At 46.0% G+C, this 18205-nt stretch overlaps 1 long non-coding RNA gene across 1 annotated transcript; it reads left to right on the plus strand.

The window, feature by feature from the left end:
• The first annotated feature begins 1801 nt into the window (after positions 1-1801).
• LOC142436879 (uncharacterized) lies at positions 1802-11742 on the plus strand. The gene is made up of 2 exons (XR_012782163.1): positions 1802-3228; positions 4389-11742. It is a non-coding gene; the product is annotated as an uncharacterized LOC142436879 (long non-coding RNA).
• The last annotated feature ends 6463 nt before the right edge of the window (positions 11743-18205 follow it).

Genomic DNA, 18205 nt, shown 5'->3' on the forward strand with positions numbered 1-18205 from the left:
TGAAAACACCATGAAAGCCCTAAGAAAACCTAAAATGCTGGGGGGAAAAAACACATATAATATTAAAAATACCCTAAAATCCCTAAGGAACTCTGCAACATCACTAAAAACACCCTATTGTGCTGAAAAATACCTATACACTCTAAAAAACCACCCCTAAATCCCTTAAACACTCCCTAAAATCTTATAAAACACCCTAAAAACCCCAAACCACCCGAATGCCCCAAACACACCTTGAACGTCCACAAACAACCTAAAAGCCCTAAAAAATCACATGCCACCAAAAAGCCCTAAATGACCGCAAAATTCCAACTCATAGCCACCCTATAGAGGGCTTCTGGAGCTGTCAGTCTTTTATGGGAACAGCTTTATCGTTCTCCCAAGGAGAAGTTGGTAGGTTTGAAACCCTGACCTCATATTTAGCAGTCTAATAATTGCTGGACAGTGCCACCAAGGCTCTACTGGTGTAGTGGGTTACACATTGGGCTGCTAACCTCAAGGGAAACGGTTCAAAACCACCACCCACTCCTTGGGAGAAAGAAGAAGCTTTCTTTCTATTCCCCTAGATTTCTCATTGAAGGTGTAAAGTAACCTGTTAAATGCGCGCAGTGGCAGCAGCAATGTCTCATAACCATGGGGAAATGTGGTTCAGAAACTTCAGAAGCAAGCATCCACCAGTAGGTGACTGACCAGCAGTATTGACTTGGGCAAAGAGAAGGTGACATGGAAGGGTAAGGAGAAGAATGCGTGCAGAGGGCAGGTTGGCAGCTGAGCCTAAGTCCAGTAGAAACAACAGCAGAATGGCCTGTTCCTGGAAGGGCCACAGGAGATGGTGCGACTTCATGTAGCCCCCACTTACATGTGTAACAGCAGCAATTGCCTGAACACGTGGTCTCCCCAGGGAGGAGCCTTTGTGTGGTGTTAAGATGCTGTTACTGTCTGTTGTACTGTGGTGGCCTGCATTTGGCTGTAATGGTGGAAATTTTGCAGCCAGTAGTTCAAATGCCTGCTGGGTCACTCACTGCAGGTAGACTTCAGCAGTTTCCAGACAGAGAGACGAGGGAGGAGGACCTGGTCTTCCACTTCTGAAAGAACTGGCCAGTGTGAACCTTGTGAATGGCAGAACACTATACCTGAACATGAGTACCGCAGGCTATAAGGCATGATGGATTGACACAGTGGCTGCAGCAATGTGCTCAAACATAGGATAGTGCTGGCCTGGAAAATAGTTCATCGTCCATTAAAAAAAATCATTATATAGGGGCTCATACAACTTTTGTTGTTGTTTTTCCCTAAGGGAGAGCAGTGTATTGGTACACTGAGAGGTATATAGATCAATGGATTCGAACAGAAAAGCTACACATATATTCACCAGTCAACAGGAAACTAGCCTTCGAAAAAGGACACAGAAATATCCAAAGGGACAAATTCTGCTTGCTCAACAAATGGTGTTGGACAAACTGAGATACCGTATGTAGGAAAATGAAGCAAGCCCCAAACCTTCCCCCATGCACAGAAATTAACTGAAGAGGGGTTAAAACCTGAAAGTAAACCTCCGGGCTATCATAATCAATTTTTCGATGACCTCATCGGTCAGAAATCATTGTAGGAACGCCAAAGCGTTCTTGTGTTCAACGTCTACATACATAGCAGGTGCTCCAGTAAAGGGGAATCTTGGTGGAGCTGGCTCATCCATTCCTGAAGAGAGTAGAGCACCACATTGGCCCATCACAGAGCTCAGGTGTAGAATCTTCCTCACTGTCATCCTTTATCTCAGCAGTGTCAGTGTTGGATTATGAATTTCCCAAAGAACCAGTATCGCTCAATTCTGTGCACAATGCTGACTCACTCTCGCTGTTATTTCACTGGTCTAAAAACCCATTTAGGTTAAAATGACACTTTTTTGATGCCATGACCTAAAATTTTTAGTGAGAAAATGTTCCTAATGACATTACTTGGGTCTTCCTCTAATCCTGATGCCATGTTCTTTTTCACATAGGCCAGCTTCTTGTATAAATTGCTCAGCATACAGATGGAATAAAAACAGTGAAAGGATACAACCCTGATGCACACCTTTTCTGATTTTAAACCATGCAGTATCACCTTGTCCTGTTCACAGTCTCACCTGGTTCTATCTCTTGGCCTTTGTATAAGCTCCATATGAGTACAATGAAGTGTTGTGCAATGCCCATTCTTTTCCATGGTATCCCCAAGATCCACCTCCTTCCACTCGTGGTTTCCAGAACGTGGGGTTGGGACAAAGCCTGGATAGTCTCATGGCAAGACCAGATCAGGAATGGAGCTGAGCCGGGAGCAGCTTTATTTGCTTGCTCCAGGGAAAGTCTGCCAGGGGCTTTCTACAAATGATAAAGGTGAATCCCTCTCTCGTTACCCACTGATCATCTCTGAGCCTCTTGCTCTCATATCCCTTGCACAGACCTCTACCATTAGATGGACAATTAGGTAACGTTTGAACACTTTTCTGATGCTGAGCCTGGGGAGCAACTAATAGCTGAGTAAATATTGATTGAAAGATGGTGAGTGGAAGAAAATAGCTTTGCCAGGTCCAGGTTGTGATGGAGATGAGAGTGTTACCAAATCCTGCTGTCCCCATGGTGGGTTTGCTGTATTGTGCCCAGTCCTGAAAGTCTGAGCCAGGGGTTTTAACATGGCCCCTTTCAAAACATATAGGTGGAATTCTTGGACCATGAGCTGTCCTTAGAGTGTGGCTTTACCAAGGTGATGTCCGCCCTGGAACGAAACAACCCAAGAACCTAGATCTTTGTGAAGGTGTTGGTAAGGGATGCCGCGGAAATCATAAACTTGACTGAAAGCAAAGGAAACTTTGCCTTCATGTGTCTGCAGCTGGACGAAGTGGTGCTGGAGCACACCCTCCTTTGCGATTCTTCTTGTTCTTTTTATGAGCTGCTCCCTGGCCTGTGCAGTCCCGTAAATCTGGAAACTCTTTGCTGGTGGGGGCAATTGTTATATCCTCCCCCCAGATCCAGATGTCTTGTCCATGGTCAGTGCGCAATCCTTGTTAGCCAGAGGAGTGGGGCATCTAAAGGCAGGCAGGGGTCACATACTTTTTTTCTACACTTTCTAGAAAGACCAGAGCTAAACATCTTGCAGCCCTTTTCATGTCCTCTTTCTTTTCTGTATTTATTTTCCAGGAAAGAGGAGAAGAAACGCGACAGCATCTACTGACAGCAAGTCAAATGCCATCGTGTGTGTTCAGAGGGCAGGCTGGTTCTCATTTGCCTAACTCATCAGTCCCATCGTGCCATGTCCATGTTAGATTGTTTAGGGAAACAGATGACATATGTTATGATGCTAAATAAGCTGAAACAGTGCCAGGATGGAGGCAGAAGGGGTTTATTTGTTTGTTTTTAAATGAAGCATGGCTTTCTAGTGACTTATTGTGGTGGGGAAGGGGGGCACCGAGGGCAACAAGACATGGTTGTGACAGTGGTCTGGGAATTGAGACAAATCATTGCTTCTGCAGCAGAGATGAGCTGCCTCTGACCTGTCAGTTACTTGAAGGGAGACTCTGCATTTGGTCAGACAAGTCTTAGTTGGAGATGGTACCAGCTTTCCTCCTGAGCCTCTGTGGTTCCCTTTGGACTACACAGGCCCGAATCGCTTTTAGCTGAGCAACAGCAAATGGCAACACAGACTTGCCATATTGCTCTTTTGCGTACACTCTTTAAAAATCGTACTAAATATACATGCATCAAAACATTCGTCACTTCCACGCTCTACAAGATTATAACTAAGTGGCATTCTGCATGTTGTTCATATTATCATCCTTACCCATTCCAAAATTATGTCATCACCCTTATGGAAGCTCAGTATCGTCTCAGGGATGGCACTTCCCCTCCAGGCCCTACTGGGTTAGGCTGGGTTGACTAGAGAAATAAATCCAAGGACACTCATATAGGTATAAGAAAGACTCCACCTCACTTATTTGTCCAATTGACATGGCATTATGTAACAACCATACTTACCTTCCTACCTATCCCTGGAAACAATTGGGATATGTTTGTCTCTATTCATTTTCCTAGCCTAGATATTTCTTGTAAGTGGAATTAAGCAAAATGTGTCCTTTTTGAAGCTGATTTATTTCACTCAGCATAATGCTTATGAGGTTCATTCCTCTTGTAGCCTGTGTCAAGAGTTCATTTCTCTTTATGGCTGAGTAGTAGTCCATTGTATATACCATAGGCAACATGTTTGACTTATCCATTCACCTATTGATGGGTATTTAGACCGTTGACACGTTTGCGAGATTGGGAATAATGTTGCAAGGGCCATCTGTGTATTTGTATCTATTTATGCGCTTGCTTTTAATTGCTTATATCCTTCATTTCCTTTTCTTTCCTTGTTAGACTCAGTATGATCCCCTTCTGCCCATCCTCTAGCCTCACAACCTCTGTGTCTGATGTGCCAGGATCTCACCAGGAGCCTTAACACCAAGATTCTGAGCCCTGACTGACCATTCTGATCATCCAGGGAATTGAATATTCCGGAGCACACAGAAGATGAAGTTATCAAAACTCCTTAGGCATAACCGAACAACTGGAGGGAGTGCTTTATTGGGCTTGGGGGCTGGGGATTATAGTTGTGAAGGACACCAAGGACAATTGTCATTACCTAGACTGTAAAGACTATGGTCGACATCCACGCTGGTGAGTAGCAGCTGGATCTCAGAAGCTCACAAGTGGCCATCTAGGTGGCAAGTATTGTCACCCTCACTCTGGAGGAAAGAGTGGTGAGTGGACCACATGAACATTAGACTTCATGACTCTGAGCACAGAATAACTAGATGATCTCCAACTATCAATTCCAACTTCTTTGAAAGGGATCACATCAAAAGGTCCTAGATAGTGAAGCAAAATTCACAGTCATAAAAGAGACCAGGCTTATTGGCTGGATAGGGACTAACAGAACCTCTGAAATGATGGTCCTTATTCACTAAGTTTGAAAATGAACTCCTACCTGTGGTTCAATATTCAGCCAAATAATAGATTGGTCTATAATGGGAGCAATTACACAAGTGAGGCACACAAACCTGAAAACAGCAAACCATTTGATCTCAAAAGGGCAGTAATAATCCAAGGCCCAAGTTCAGAAGGGTAGGAAGAGAGGAGGAAGGGAAACAGAAGACATAAGTAGGGAGTGGAATAAGTCATATTATATTGTGGAGATTGCAATAAGTGGCATAAAACACAATGTGTATGAATTGTTGAATAAAAAACTGATGATCTTGGTAAACCTTCACCCAATTCACAATAAAAACTTATGAGAGAGAAAAAAATCCAAGCACCTAGGCTGCATTCCAGACCAATAAAATCGGACTCAGTGGAGATGGGACAAAGATGTCTTTTGGACAGCTCTCTGGCAATCCCAATGAGCACACAGGCTGATACCCACCATCTGGAAACTATGGGGTAGCTGCTTCTCCGGTAATGCCTCGGGGGAGCGCTTGGGTCCGTCAAAGAATGCGGGATGATGAAGGGGCAAAGGTCATCAAACCTCACCCACAGCTTTACACTGGGGGGCTGCTCTCTGAGGAATGTGGGAAGGGTCCACTTGCATGCTGTCTCTGTGCAGCAGATCCAACAGACTCAACACCTTTCCAAAGCTGGCAAAAAAGTCCGAGAGACTAGATGTGGGCACCACGCTGTGAGTTTCCCAGAAGGCACGAGACAGATTGAGAGCAGTCACGGGAACACAGACTCCTCCGGAAATGCTGCCATGCGCAGAACATGCATCTCTAATTTCATTTCACACTGACTCAAGCATTCAGTCCTTTTTACGAAAACCCAGCTTCTCATTACAGTAACCGGTTTAAAATGACAATCTTCTGTTGAGCAAGTCTAAGAAATGACCTTCCTTTATTTTACATGGTATAAAAATTCAGTTTCCTAGGCCGATGGGCTCTAGGGACAGGTGTTTTTATGTACTAGACATGGCTTTCAAAGTTCTTCAATTGCCTAAATTAATAACGACTTTTTTCCTTTGGCTTTTCTAAGGGACACATTAATTTCAATCTTTTTCTAAGGAAGTGAATCTCTAGCTATCTCATTGGGATAACTTTCTGCCTTCAGAGTAGAATTTGAAATAATCTGCAAGGTTACCCCTTCCCCACCCTGCCCCAGCAGCCCAGCCTCTTTCTTCCTTCCGGCCTCCAGCCACCGGGGTTTGGTTGGGAAAGGAGATGCAGAAGGGAGTCTCTGGATTTTTCTATCTAAAGGTTGGCCACAACCCCCAGTAGACCAAATGTAATTCATTATGGGGGGTTTTGGTTTTACTACTTTAAGAGTTATCCTTAGGGAAATTACAAACAAACAGAAATAGGAAGACTTTATATTTTATTAAGGGATGTACTGCTCAGTCTCATTATATTTTAAAAGACAAAGTATAAAAAAAAATCTGGCTCCGTTTAAAATGTCCTGACTAGCAGAACTTAAAATACACAAATCTTAACATGAAAGTCTAGATGAATAAATAAAATAAACAACGAAACAGCTTTCTCAGGAAAAGCCATAATAAAGAGCTCGACTACTTTTTGAGCTGTTTAAGATGCTCGTGTTAAAGGGAAAAGAGTATCATTGTTGACTTTGAAATGTAGAACCATTTGCTTAATTCAGTGATGCTAAAATGGGCAGTTTGGCTGAAGAAAGAAATTGGCTTGTAGCATTTGATGAGCAATTTCTTCTTTTGAATATAGAAATGACCAGGGATGCGGACACGCTTTTTATTCTTTTGAGGACCCTCTAACCAAGAAATCTTTTAAATGATCATTACACAGTGAATGCCTGGAGGCTCTGGAAACTATTATTTTGACATTATTATAAGCTCAAAATGATTCACCAATGCAAAAGAAGAAGAGAAAAAGCAATTAAATACTAAGCTGTAAACGCTGGAAGCTTTTCTGTGCTGAAAATAATTGAACAGAGTTTTTTCTTTTTTTAAGTAATAGTGTCCAAAGAGATTCAATGATCTTATTGCTTATGGATTTGGAGCTTAACTATATTCCTTATTTTAAATTTGATATTAGAATAGCAAGATTATAGACCATGATACAGTGTGACTTGGAGAAGTATCATTTCATTAAATTATCAAGTTAAGGCTCAAGGAGCCTGGTGGAATGTGTGTGACCATGAGGCCGGCCAGTTGGAATCCGCTAGTGGCTCACAGAGAAAGATGCGGTTCTCAGCTCCTGTAAAGATTTAGAACTTCGGGAACCCACAGGCATAGTTCTACGTTGTCCTTTCAGGGGTCCTCAAACTTTTTAAACAGCAGGCCAGTTCATTGTCCCTCAAACCCGCTGGAGGGCCGGATGATAGTTTAAAAATAAAACTATGCACAAATGCCTATGCGCACTGCACATACCTAATTTGAAGTTCAAAAAAACGGGGCAAAAACACCCGGCGTGCTGAATAAATGTCCTCTGAGGGCCATGCGGCCCGCAGGCCATAGTTTGAGGACCCCCTAGATTGATATAAGTCAGAATTGACTTGATAGTGTTAGGTTTCTGGGGTGGTTGACCTCAGTTCTTGCTTAGCAACGCTGAAAGAATTCATATGGCAGAAGCAGTTTTGTAAATCCAAGTGAATGTTATGGAAGAAAGTTTCAGGTATCGCAGTCCCCAAAAGTCCCCAGTATCTCCGGAAAGCACGCCGGGCTGCATGGCAGGGGTGGGGAAAGTTTGCAGCTGAATATGGCGGTTTCATGGGAGGAATACCTGAGCAGGAGTGCAGAACCAGCTGAGGAGCCACGGCAGGAACCCCCAAGGGCCTCACCCTCCACTTGCAGAGCACGTGAACAAGGGAGGGTGACAAGGAGCCCAGGCCTACTTCTATCACCTCCCAACACCACTGGAGGACATTGGTCGATCGTATTGGTTGATTTCGGTGCACTTTTGTGAAGTCCTATTCTGTATGACCAGGTGGACCTTCCACCTGGGTCTACATGACTTGGGTCAGAGCATGCTCAGTTCTGAATTTTGCCATAGGTGTCTAATGAGTGTGCCTGATGTATTTCCAACCCCTTTGTTGTGGCCTGGACAGCTCAATTTCGTTTAGTGCTGGCATTTGGGAAGACAAGCCCTAATCTAGCAACCTGTCAATAGCAGTAAGTGAATGGAATTACAACTCAACTCATAGCCATAAATTCAATTCGGACTCATAGTGACCCGAGAGGACAGGGCAGAATTTCCCCCTCAGGATTTCTGGGGCTGGAATTCTTTACAGGAATAAAAGTCTCTTTTTTCTCCCTCCCAATGGCTCCAAAGGACTGACCTTGCAAGGAGATGTCCAGCGGGTGCCAGCAGGCTCCTTCATTGAAAATCTCTGCTAGTTTCTGAAGCGGGAGGGAAATTTTGAGGAGGCCGTCTGCGGCAGAGTTAACTCCCCATTAAAGCCAATGAGCTTTTCCACATCTCTCAAAAAACAAACAAAAAAACCTAAAGTGACTACTTCAGATTAATATGCTGTAGGTAGAACCACCTCCCACTCACCAAACCAAACCAATCAACCAACCAAACAAACAAACAAACAAACAAAAAAAAAAAAAACCCAAATCCTGTTGCCTTCAAGTCAGTTCTGACTCATGCTCACCCCTTGTGGTACAGAGTACAATTGTTGCATGAGGTTGGCTAGGCTGTACCCTTTATGAAAACAGATGACTCCTTCCTTTTGTGGTACAGCTAGGTGGTTTGAACTGATAACCTTTATATAAGCAGCCCTATCCAGCGATCTATGTCAACTAAAGTGTCAAAGCATGTAAAGACTGATCCACAACCCCCACTTCTCTCTTCCTCTTCTGTGATGACCTGGAATCCACCTTTTGATCTGGTGGCACCATATTTGTGAAGCAGCCCGAATCACTGACGGACGGTGTGCAGGACAAACACCCTGTAGAATTGCCCTTCCAGTGTCAGAATTTGCATGAACAAGAATAAACTTCTAGATTTTAAGCCACTGAGGTTCCAGGGGTAGCTTCTTTCTGCAGAACAGACTAGGCTATCCTGCCTGATCATCTCTTCACAGGGTTTTTGTGGAGAGCTACTGGAGCAGCTCGATCCAGGGGAGCTGCCAAAGCAGATACCTACACTTTATCTGGGATTGTAGGTTGTAGTACCAAAGTTTTTATTTGCCCGGGAGGCACTGAGTAAATTTTTTTTCTTCTGAAAACAGGACAATATGTAAGTAAGTTTGGAGACATATGTAGCTGGAGCTGAAAGTCCTCTTACCTTGCAGTTTTCTTTGGTAGAGATAGACTTGTTCTTAATGAAACCCATGACAGTCAGTGTCACAAATGACTTCTGAGGAGAGGCCAAACAGCTAAGTCAAGGCCAGCCTACCATTCTCTTAAATGCTGTCTCATGCTCTCATCTGCTCTGACGTGTCTGCTCAGGGGCATGTGGCAGCCACTAGGCGGGCCTTACCATTGGCACTGAAAATCATTGTAGGGGATATTAGAGGATTTACATCAAGAAGACCTGACTTCCTGGCCATTGCTCGGGGGCCACAGTTCCCAAGACAATCAGTGTCAAGGGCAAAACAAAATAAAACATGACGAGGGCTCTGGGGCTGGGTTGAGCTGGATATGTAACCAAAGCCCCTTTCTACCAGAATCTTCCCAAGAGGAGATTGCTCTTTTCCATAGCTAAACAATTTCCATAGCTAAACGTTCTGCTGAGGAACCTTCTGGGAAGCAGAAGAAAATAAATCTGCCTTCCTTTGAATTAAGCTGGGTTGGGTCCAAGCCCTGTGTAGTGTCTATTCTTCTCATAACATCTAAAGGAGTCTGATTTCACCATTCTTAGCTATTAAAAAAAAAGTTCCAGGCACAATAATTCAATTTAAAATTACACACCAGGAGTAGTTCATATTTAATACACTTTATACAGGTATTACAGGTACAAGGGACATACTTGTTAACTGCCAGGTTGCTGGCTTGAACCAACCAGCTACTCCACAGGAGGTACTGTGTTTCTGTGAAGATTTACAGCTTGGAAGCCCACTGGGAGAGCTCTCCTCTGGCTTGAGTCTGAAGGTGCTTGACAGCAGTAGCCTTTTGTTTTTATAGAGGTAAAAAGCTTTCTTTTTTTTTTGGTATAAAGCTTTTTAGAACAACAAAAACAATTCCTTTTGGAAGTAAGCCAGAGCTAAAACCACAAGTTACATGCTTTACTTTTTTTCTGTCCTGCAGCTGGCAGCCACCCTTTCATCGATTGTGCACACCAGCATGGTGGTGAAGTGGTGAACTCTGCGCTCTCATTCCCCTGGCTTCACACTCGGTCTCCTCACTCATCGTGTGGCTTCACCCAACGCACGGAGCCTCCTGCAGGCTCCTCTCCCAGCGTGTGTAAAAGTGCGAAGGAGACAGACTTCCTCAGAGCTGTGCTTTAGAGAGAATCCTCCTCACATACTCAGCACCGCCTTGAATAGGGCAGCACTGCATACATGACAGCTACTTGATGATTGTTGATGGTGGTGGTGGTGTGTTTGTACGGATAAAAAAAGAGCCCTGAATGGTTATGTAACAAGTAAGGGAATAAATAGATCTTCCTTCATCCACCTTCATCTTTCATTGTTCTATCACTCTCTGATTGCAATATTAGAGGCTAAAATGGGCAGAATTCCCACCTCTGAACAAAGTTTGTGCACATGGGTGTGCATGCTTGTGTGTCCATGTGAGTGGGCCTGTACAATGTGTGTGCACGTGTGTGTGCACATGTGCACTGGAGCCTGGCAGCAGCAGGGGAGGCGCCTGTCTCTGTTCAGCAGTATCTGACGGCTGCTGCAGGTGTAATGAGAAGTGATTGATGATCTGTTCAGGGAGCTCCTGGGGTGGACTCAGGGAAGGAGCAGCAAAGAAGACATACTCATCTCCCCTGTATTTAGATGAGGTGACGGAGGTGGGTGGTAGAGGAGCAGCTACTCAGTAATGAGATCACAGGGGAAAGGCCTTGGATGAGGTGCCAGACAGCCCTGCTTTCCCAGAGAGGGTGGGGACTGGGAATGAGGCTGCATCCTGCCTAATCAGTTACAGTTGCTCTGTCACTCTGGGGAGGGAGGCAGATGAGGCAGGGAGCTTCCGGAATCTCTCATCTCCAGTCCTTCTAGGTGGATGTGGGAGCGTGTGAGGACGGCCACACTGGAGGGTCAGGGTTGATCGCCTTGCAGTGTGGAGCCCGGCCTGGACCTGCGTTGTGAAGGGTGACTAAGGAGCTCTGGGGGCAGGGTTCTGGGTGGGGGCTTTGTCTACTAAGACCCACAGCCGCGCCCTGTGTCGCAATGTTGGCATGCAATGTGCAAAGACTTGAGACAACGTGAAATGGACCATCCACTTCACTTGGAAAGACAGGAGGGCTGAAAATCAGATTGGGAGATCTGATCTCGTTTGCTGCACAGTTGTGAGAGGAGATATTCCTGGCTTCTCTCATGTTGGGAACCGGACATAATCAGCCTGACAAAACCAAGGCCATATTGCCTGCCCAGCAGGGCTAAAGCCACGTCACCTCAACCTTATCTCTACCCTGACACACACCAGATGGCCCACCCTTGTCTGCTCCAGCACCGGACATTCCAACTGCAGACTTGCGGCCGCCTGCCCTGTGTGCTCTACACCCCCGCCCTTCCTTTTTTTTATCTCCCCTTTGAACTCCCTTGTTTGCCTCACCCTTTATAGAGAGGCTTGTGTAGCAATAAACTCAGACCTTGACAAGAATCTGCTTGGTCTCGCTCCTCTCTCTCGCCCGTTTCTCTTTCAGGCTGGGTCCTCCTTGGAACCCCTCGAATAACTGAGTCCCTCTGGCATGAAGGAGGTGATACGAATGCATTGATAGCCTAGTATCTGTCAGCTGGGAGCCACAACATAGTGAGAGCCCTTATTAATCATTTGGAGATTAGCTGAGGGGTGGGAGAAGCCAGGCATGAGGCTTTCCAGGGCTGCTCAGCATGCACAGGAGTCCTTTCCTGGGTTGGACAGAGGTGCTGCCATCTGAAAGCTCAGATAGAGCAGTTGGAAAATTAACTGACCTGGTACAAGATCTATTTACATATATCAAAAGATCCTGGGTAATAACATCTCATGTTTGTGCAGCATGCCACATTTGTCAAAGGGCTTTCTCATTTACTGTCTTACTTGGTCCTCAAACTAAGAGGCCTTTGGGCAGCTATTGCTGTTTAATTTTGGGCGTGGTAACAGCTTTGGGTATAGTACTGGGCTTGGAATCAGGCTGTGCAACCCACAGCAGGTCACTTAGCTGCTCTGGATTGGCTTTCTTCCTCTACGAAGGTCAGCGCTTGGACTAGACCATTTTCCCAGTGGCAGCTCTGCTGACATTTTGGCCAACATCCTTCTTGTGGGGCTGTGTTGTTCCCTGCACCAGGATGCTAAGCGAGCATCCCTGGTCTTAGCCCACTAGATGGCAGTGGGACTCCCTTCTTCAGAATGTCTCCAGGCATGGCCAAATGTCCCCAGCAGAGCATGCTGCTGGGCTGGCGCACGGCAGGATGATGCACTCAATGAGTTGGATTTTAAGTTTTCAGGTACTTTACATGTCTGCACAGGGAGACTACATCAACAATTACCCAGCAGTCAATGGGTCATCACTGACCCTCTCTATAATTCCAACTGAGATCATGAAGCACCGACTGAGTTTCTGAGCTTAGCACCCTGCATGGCACAAGTTGTTTAGCACTCAGCTACAAACTAAAAGGTTGGCAGTTCAAACCTATCCAGAGGCCTCTTAAACAAAATCCTGGTGGTCTGCTTCAGAAGAGTTGGAGCCATGAACACCCCATGGAGTGAAGAGATATAAACATGAATGTGGATGTGACTCTAGGTATAGCTAGAACCATGGAATCAACTACATCATGGAATCAACTTCAACTCCTGGCCTCCTTGTGTGTCCAAGAAGAACTGTGCTCCCCAGGGTCTTGAAAGGCTGCTTGGTCTGAAGTAGATTTGCAGGCCCTTCTTTCTACGTGCCGCTGGGTGGCCTCAACCTTCCAAGCATGCTATTAAAAGCCAATCCGTCACCTGTGTGCATCACTGAAGACACACGGACACAGGGAGCAATGCCCTGGCTGGGGCACTGGAACAGCGCTGGCATGCAGTGAGTGCTGCCCAGTTAGCGAACAGGTCTTCCCTTGGTACTTTCTCAGGTCTGTGTGAAGCTTTCTAAGCATCCAGAGTTCTCGGCCTGATTCTGCTGCCAACTTGCAGTGTGACTTCGAGCTAGTCTCTTGCCCTCTCTGGGCTTGATAACAAAAGCAGGGCAGGCCAGCCACAAATATCGTGTGGCTAGCAGGGGAAAGCAGTTGAGGACACAATTGCAGATGGAGTTCATCCTTTGGACTCATCGCCCCTCCTCCCTAACACCCCCCCCCCACTACACACACACACCTTTTCAACTGCACCAGATGGGTTTTAACTTTCCGGCACCAGAAAAGCAGACCTTGAGTTTTTTCCTTTATGGAATGTAGGCCACCCCTGCTTATGTGTCACATTCAGTCCTCGTTCTTCTCCCTACTCTTGTCCCTCCTCCAGTCTTCAACAAGTGACTGCAGGGCGGTTTCCCAGCAGGGCTGTGCTCAAAGATTCATAATGCTGGGTTTTCCTTTAGTTCTCCACAGTCTGGGGCTTGGGACAATCCAGGCATTACCTTATCAACTGCTCATTTTAGGGGGGAAGGACGGGGGCACTGGAAACACCACATGGGGCCCAATCCTTCTCTGCACGCATGTGAGGGGTTTCCAGGAGCTCGAATTTCAACTTAAGTGATTTATTTTTTGTTGTTTAATCGCGTGCCTGTCATCTGCTGGACATTTCTTCTACAGTGTTTTGTTGTTGTTAACCCCATTTCTAAGATCAGAGATAGAAGGGTCAGGCACAATAGGCAGTTAAATTGACTCAATCTGGGCTGTGAACCTGCTTCTGTCTGGTTCCTCATAGCCCTCAGTCATTTTAATGGAGGTGTTGTGAAGGGTGTGGGTTCAGCAGCCACACACTGCCTCATCTCGCCTCCTCGTTGATAGGCTGTGTACCCTTATGTGAGTTGTTTAATCTCCTACCAAGCTTGTGAGAGCACTACTTTTATTAGCTTCAATTTACCGAGGCTGTGAGAGGTCAGGGGAGCGAAGGCTTACAGATTGCCTGGCATATAATATGCTAATGATAGTCAAGATATATAACTAAGCATGTCTCTGTTCTTGGTTCTGTCAGTACCTGGTGTGTCCACAAAGGAGAAACCTGGTTTCCTGCTATTTTGAGCATCTAGTGTGAATGGCAGGAGATAAGTCACATGCTAATGAACCCTTGTGGTGTATTGGTTAAGCACCCTGGGGCCCGGCTATCAAAAGATATAGTGTCCAGGGTCTTAAAGACTGGAAGATAAACAAGGGGCCATCTAGCTAAGAAACAACAAAGCCCACATGGAAAAAGCACACCAGCCTACCCCAACATGATCGCTGAAGACAAAGCGGGTGCATAAGCAAATGTGGGCATGTTTTCTTGATGTGCACTCACCCTTTACATAAAACTCTCTCTTATACATACGCGTTTCTGTGGATTTGTTTCGCTAAGGCACCCAGACTAACATAAGCAGCATGGAACGCATTTAAGAAGCCTAGACAAGGGCAGGGCAGGATATTTGGAGGGACTGGATCCAGAATTAGAGAGGAAGGGGTGCTGGAGGTGAAACGGGCTGCTAGCTCCCTGTCCCAAGGAGGACAATGAGACTGCTGGCTCCCATGAAGATTTACAGTCTTGAAAACTCCATATAGGGTCACTGTGGTTGGAATCCACTGGACGGCAGTGGCCTTTTGGGATTGAAGGTGGAAGCCACCAACGGCTTCCTGCCATTGAGCCAAGGAGCCTCCGGAGAGTGTGGGAACTTCTGGAATACAGCGAACAACCTCTGCACATCTGCTTTTCGTGCTGCCCAAGTCATGCATTGACATTTTTCCAAAAGTGAACCATCACAGCTGCTCTCTCAGGAAGCTGGGGGCTGAGCCCGCTGGTTCCACTCCGTCAGCATTTCTGGTCCGGGTACCTGCCCTCTGCCCCGGCACAGGCAATGGGCTTTTGGAAGCAGTGCTCCCTGGGTAGTGGGTGTGATTTGGCTCCTCTGGCCTAACATGATGAATGCTGAGAGGGGGTGGATACTAGGGGGTTAAGCTCCCTGACCTTTCCCTAGCCCAGGGGAAAACTTACTATTTAAAGTAAGTTTTAGACAGAATCTTTAGAAAGATAAATTGTTTACTTAATGTACACAATTACTCCCCAACACATCTGTTTTGTGTCTGCTCAACTCAACCTCATAGGCTATGGATGACCTTGAGCAAGTTTTTAAAGTCACAATGGGTTTCTACCAGGATTGAGAGTTCAGCTCTCTCAACTCTCCAACTGGTTATTAGCACCATAGTCTCATTTCTATTTATGGATTTACTTTGTTTGAGGGAAAAAAGACTCCCAATTCAACTATATTTTATTAGGAACTCCTTTGCTATGTTTTACACAAGAAAAAGGCACAAACCGCTGTTCTGGATGAAGGAGAGCATCCGCATGAGGCCCCAATGGTGTCGGAAGGACCCACAGCCACAGTTACTTAAATAAAATGACACCCATTCTGTCCTGCTGACTCTGACTCATAGTGACTCTGTGTAGAGATCCTGAAGTTGCTACCTTTACAGGAAGCAATAACCTCATCTTTCTCCTGTGGAATGACTAGTGGCTTTGAACCAGCGACCTTGCTGTTAATAGTCCAACACTATCCAGCATCACCACCTGAGCTCCTGAAAGCTTAAATGAGACATGGAAAACAAACACCTTTGTCACAAAACTGTCCCTGAAGACAGATCAATTCATGGAGTTGCGGGAGGGCCTGTGAGAGCATGAGCGGGACCTTCATTGGGATGTGCACACGACCGTATATCGCTGAGTCTGGCCCGGGGAGTGGACGCAAGCACACTGCCTGATGGACAAGCTTTCTACTGCCAGTCAGCAGTAGGAAGGAACTCAATGGTGGCTGAATGTGTGGCCCCTCAAAATGGATTTAGGGTCTCCACATAGACTCTCACTGTGAGCCACAGCCTATTGCTCAAAATTTAAGCTCAAATATGACTTAAATGCCTAACATTCTGTTTCCTTAAACTAGAGTACTGCCAGGATCAACTAGAGGCCTGGATGACCTATTAGGTCTGAACAACGATCTCAAATCACTTCACATGATCCATTCCACCAGTCATGTCACCAGTCGCGCCTCCTCACTTACCCATTCCAGAGACTGTGCCTGTATAACCTATCGACTAACACATTCCCACATGTCGTGATTATGAAACCAACCATCATGCTGGAATAAGGACCAATCACGATGTAAGGGGCAGGGTCAGTGGGAAAGCAAGATAGGGTCTGAGGGGAGCCAAGAGGGTCCCATCACTCAATCCCTAAACCTGATCTAATGTCACTAGACTGGGGTCTTCCTCACATCTCAAGGGCACCCGATTCATGATTGAAGTGAATTGTGTTTATTCAATCTTTGTTCTGCTTGCCGTCCTGCTATGCTGCCTCCTCTTCTTGCTTTATGTTGTGGTGACAAATGGCTTGAGAGGGATTTGACATAGGGAGAAAGCCCACCCACATCAACTGTCACCAGAAGCAGACACTAAGTTCATTTCTCTCACCTCACAGAACTATGCACATCAGACACTGGTAGAGCTGCCCGGAAGGGGAACCCTTAGTGCAGTGGTTCTCACCCTGTGGGTTGCGACCCCTTTGGGAGTCATATGACCCTTTCACAGGGCTCGTCCAATTCATAACTGTAGCAAAATTACAGTGATGAAGTAGCAAGAAAATCATTTAATGGTCAGGGGGTCACCACAACAAGAGGACCTATATTAGGAAGGTTGAGAACCACTGCCTGAGTGTGCTTAGGACTTTGCTGCCCTCAGGGTCACCAGACATTCCTGAAGGCAGAGTCACTGCAGGAAGCCCTTCTGGGAAATGCCCTGAAGCCAGGTCTCAACCAACTCCATCCACCCTCACCCTCCTAGATCCTAATCATAGGCCGCTTGGAAATGCTCTCTGCCACTTCAAAGACTGTAAGTCCATGGGAGCAGAAAGCCTCCTCTTTCTCCCTTGGAGTGGTGGCTGGTGAGTTCAAACTGCTCACCTTCTGGCTAACAAAACCCACAGACCAGCTCCCCCTGAGCTCAGTTTGGTTTGCCGCACAGCACACATTGTTGGGAACCTTCTGAAGTAGCTGTGCCATGTGCAGGTTGGGGGATTTCGCACAAGATGCAGAATTCCACCCTCTTTTGGCAAAAATAATTTTTGCAATAGCCTTGTATTCTCTTCTGGATCTGAGTAGCAGCTACTCTCATGCAGTCCTAGCACATACATGCATGCACAGTCCTCCCAACTCCCTAAGGTCTTATGCCGAGTCTGCTCCATGCTTTCCTGTGTCCTATGTGGCGCTGTAGGCACCCAAGGCATGGGCTCTGCAGCCTGGGTTCAAATCTCTCCTTTCCACTTCCTCACTGTGTGGTCATAGGCTCATGACTTTATCATCCTGTGCCACTGATTTTTCATCTGTAAAATGAGGCAAGAATAGAGTCCACACATAGGCTTGTTAAGTGAAATAATTGAATTATTATATACAAAAAGCTTAGAACATTGCTCGGCATCTTGCAAATACTGTTAGGTAGCTTAGCATAGGGACTGGGTCATCCATTACATATGCTCAGGTTCAAACTTCCGGCCAGGAAGGGGTGGTACACCTAGGTGGGTGTTACATCTGGATTGGCCCATCTGGGCCAGGTGAATTCAATCCAGCCAATGGGGTTGACCAGGACCATCAACCATGCCTCCCTATGGAGGAATTGAAAAGGCAGGATCTTGACCTCTCCGATGTCTCCCTTCACCCACTTTTCTGTTGTCCGTCCCCCAGGGAGGAGGTCACATGTAGATACTTGTAATCGGTTCCCTCTTTCCAATCCACCCTCCCGCTACCCTCCCAATATCACCACTCACAAATTATCAAGGTTTCTTGAGGGATGGGGGAGCGGGGAGGAAGGGGTAAAAATGAGGACTTGATTGATGCCAAGGGCTTATGTGGAGGCAAATGTTTTGAGAATAATGAGGGCAGTGAGTGTACAATGTGCTTTACACAATTGATGTATGTATG

Source organism: Tenrec ecaudatus, unplaced genomic scaffold (genome assembly GCF_050624435.1).
Source record: "Tenrec ecaudatus isolate mTenEca1 unplaced genomic scaffold, mTenEca1.hap1 Scaffold_746, whole genome shotgun sequence".
Lineage (NCBI taxonomy): Eukaryota > Metazoa > Chordata > Mammalia > Afrosoricida > Tenrecidae > Tenrec > Tenrec ecaudatus.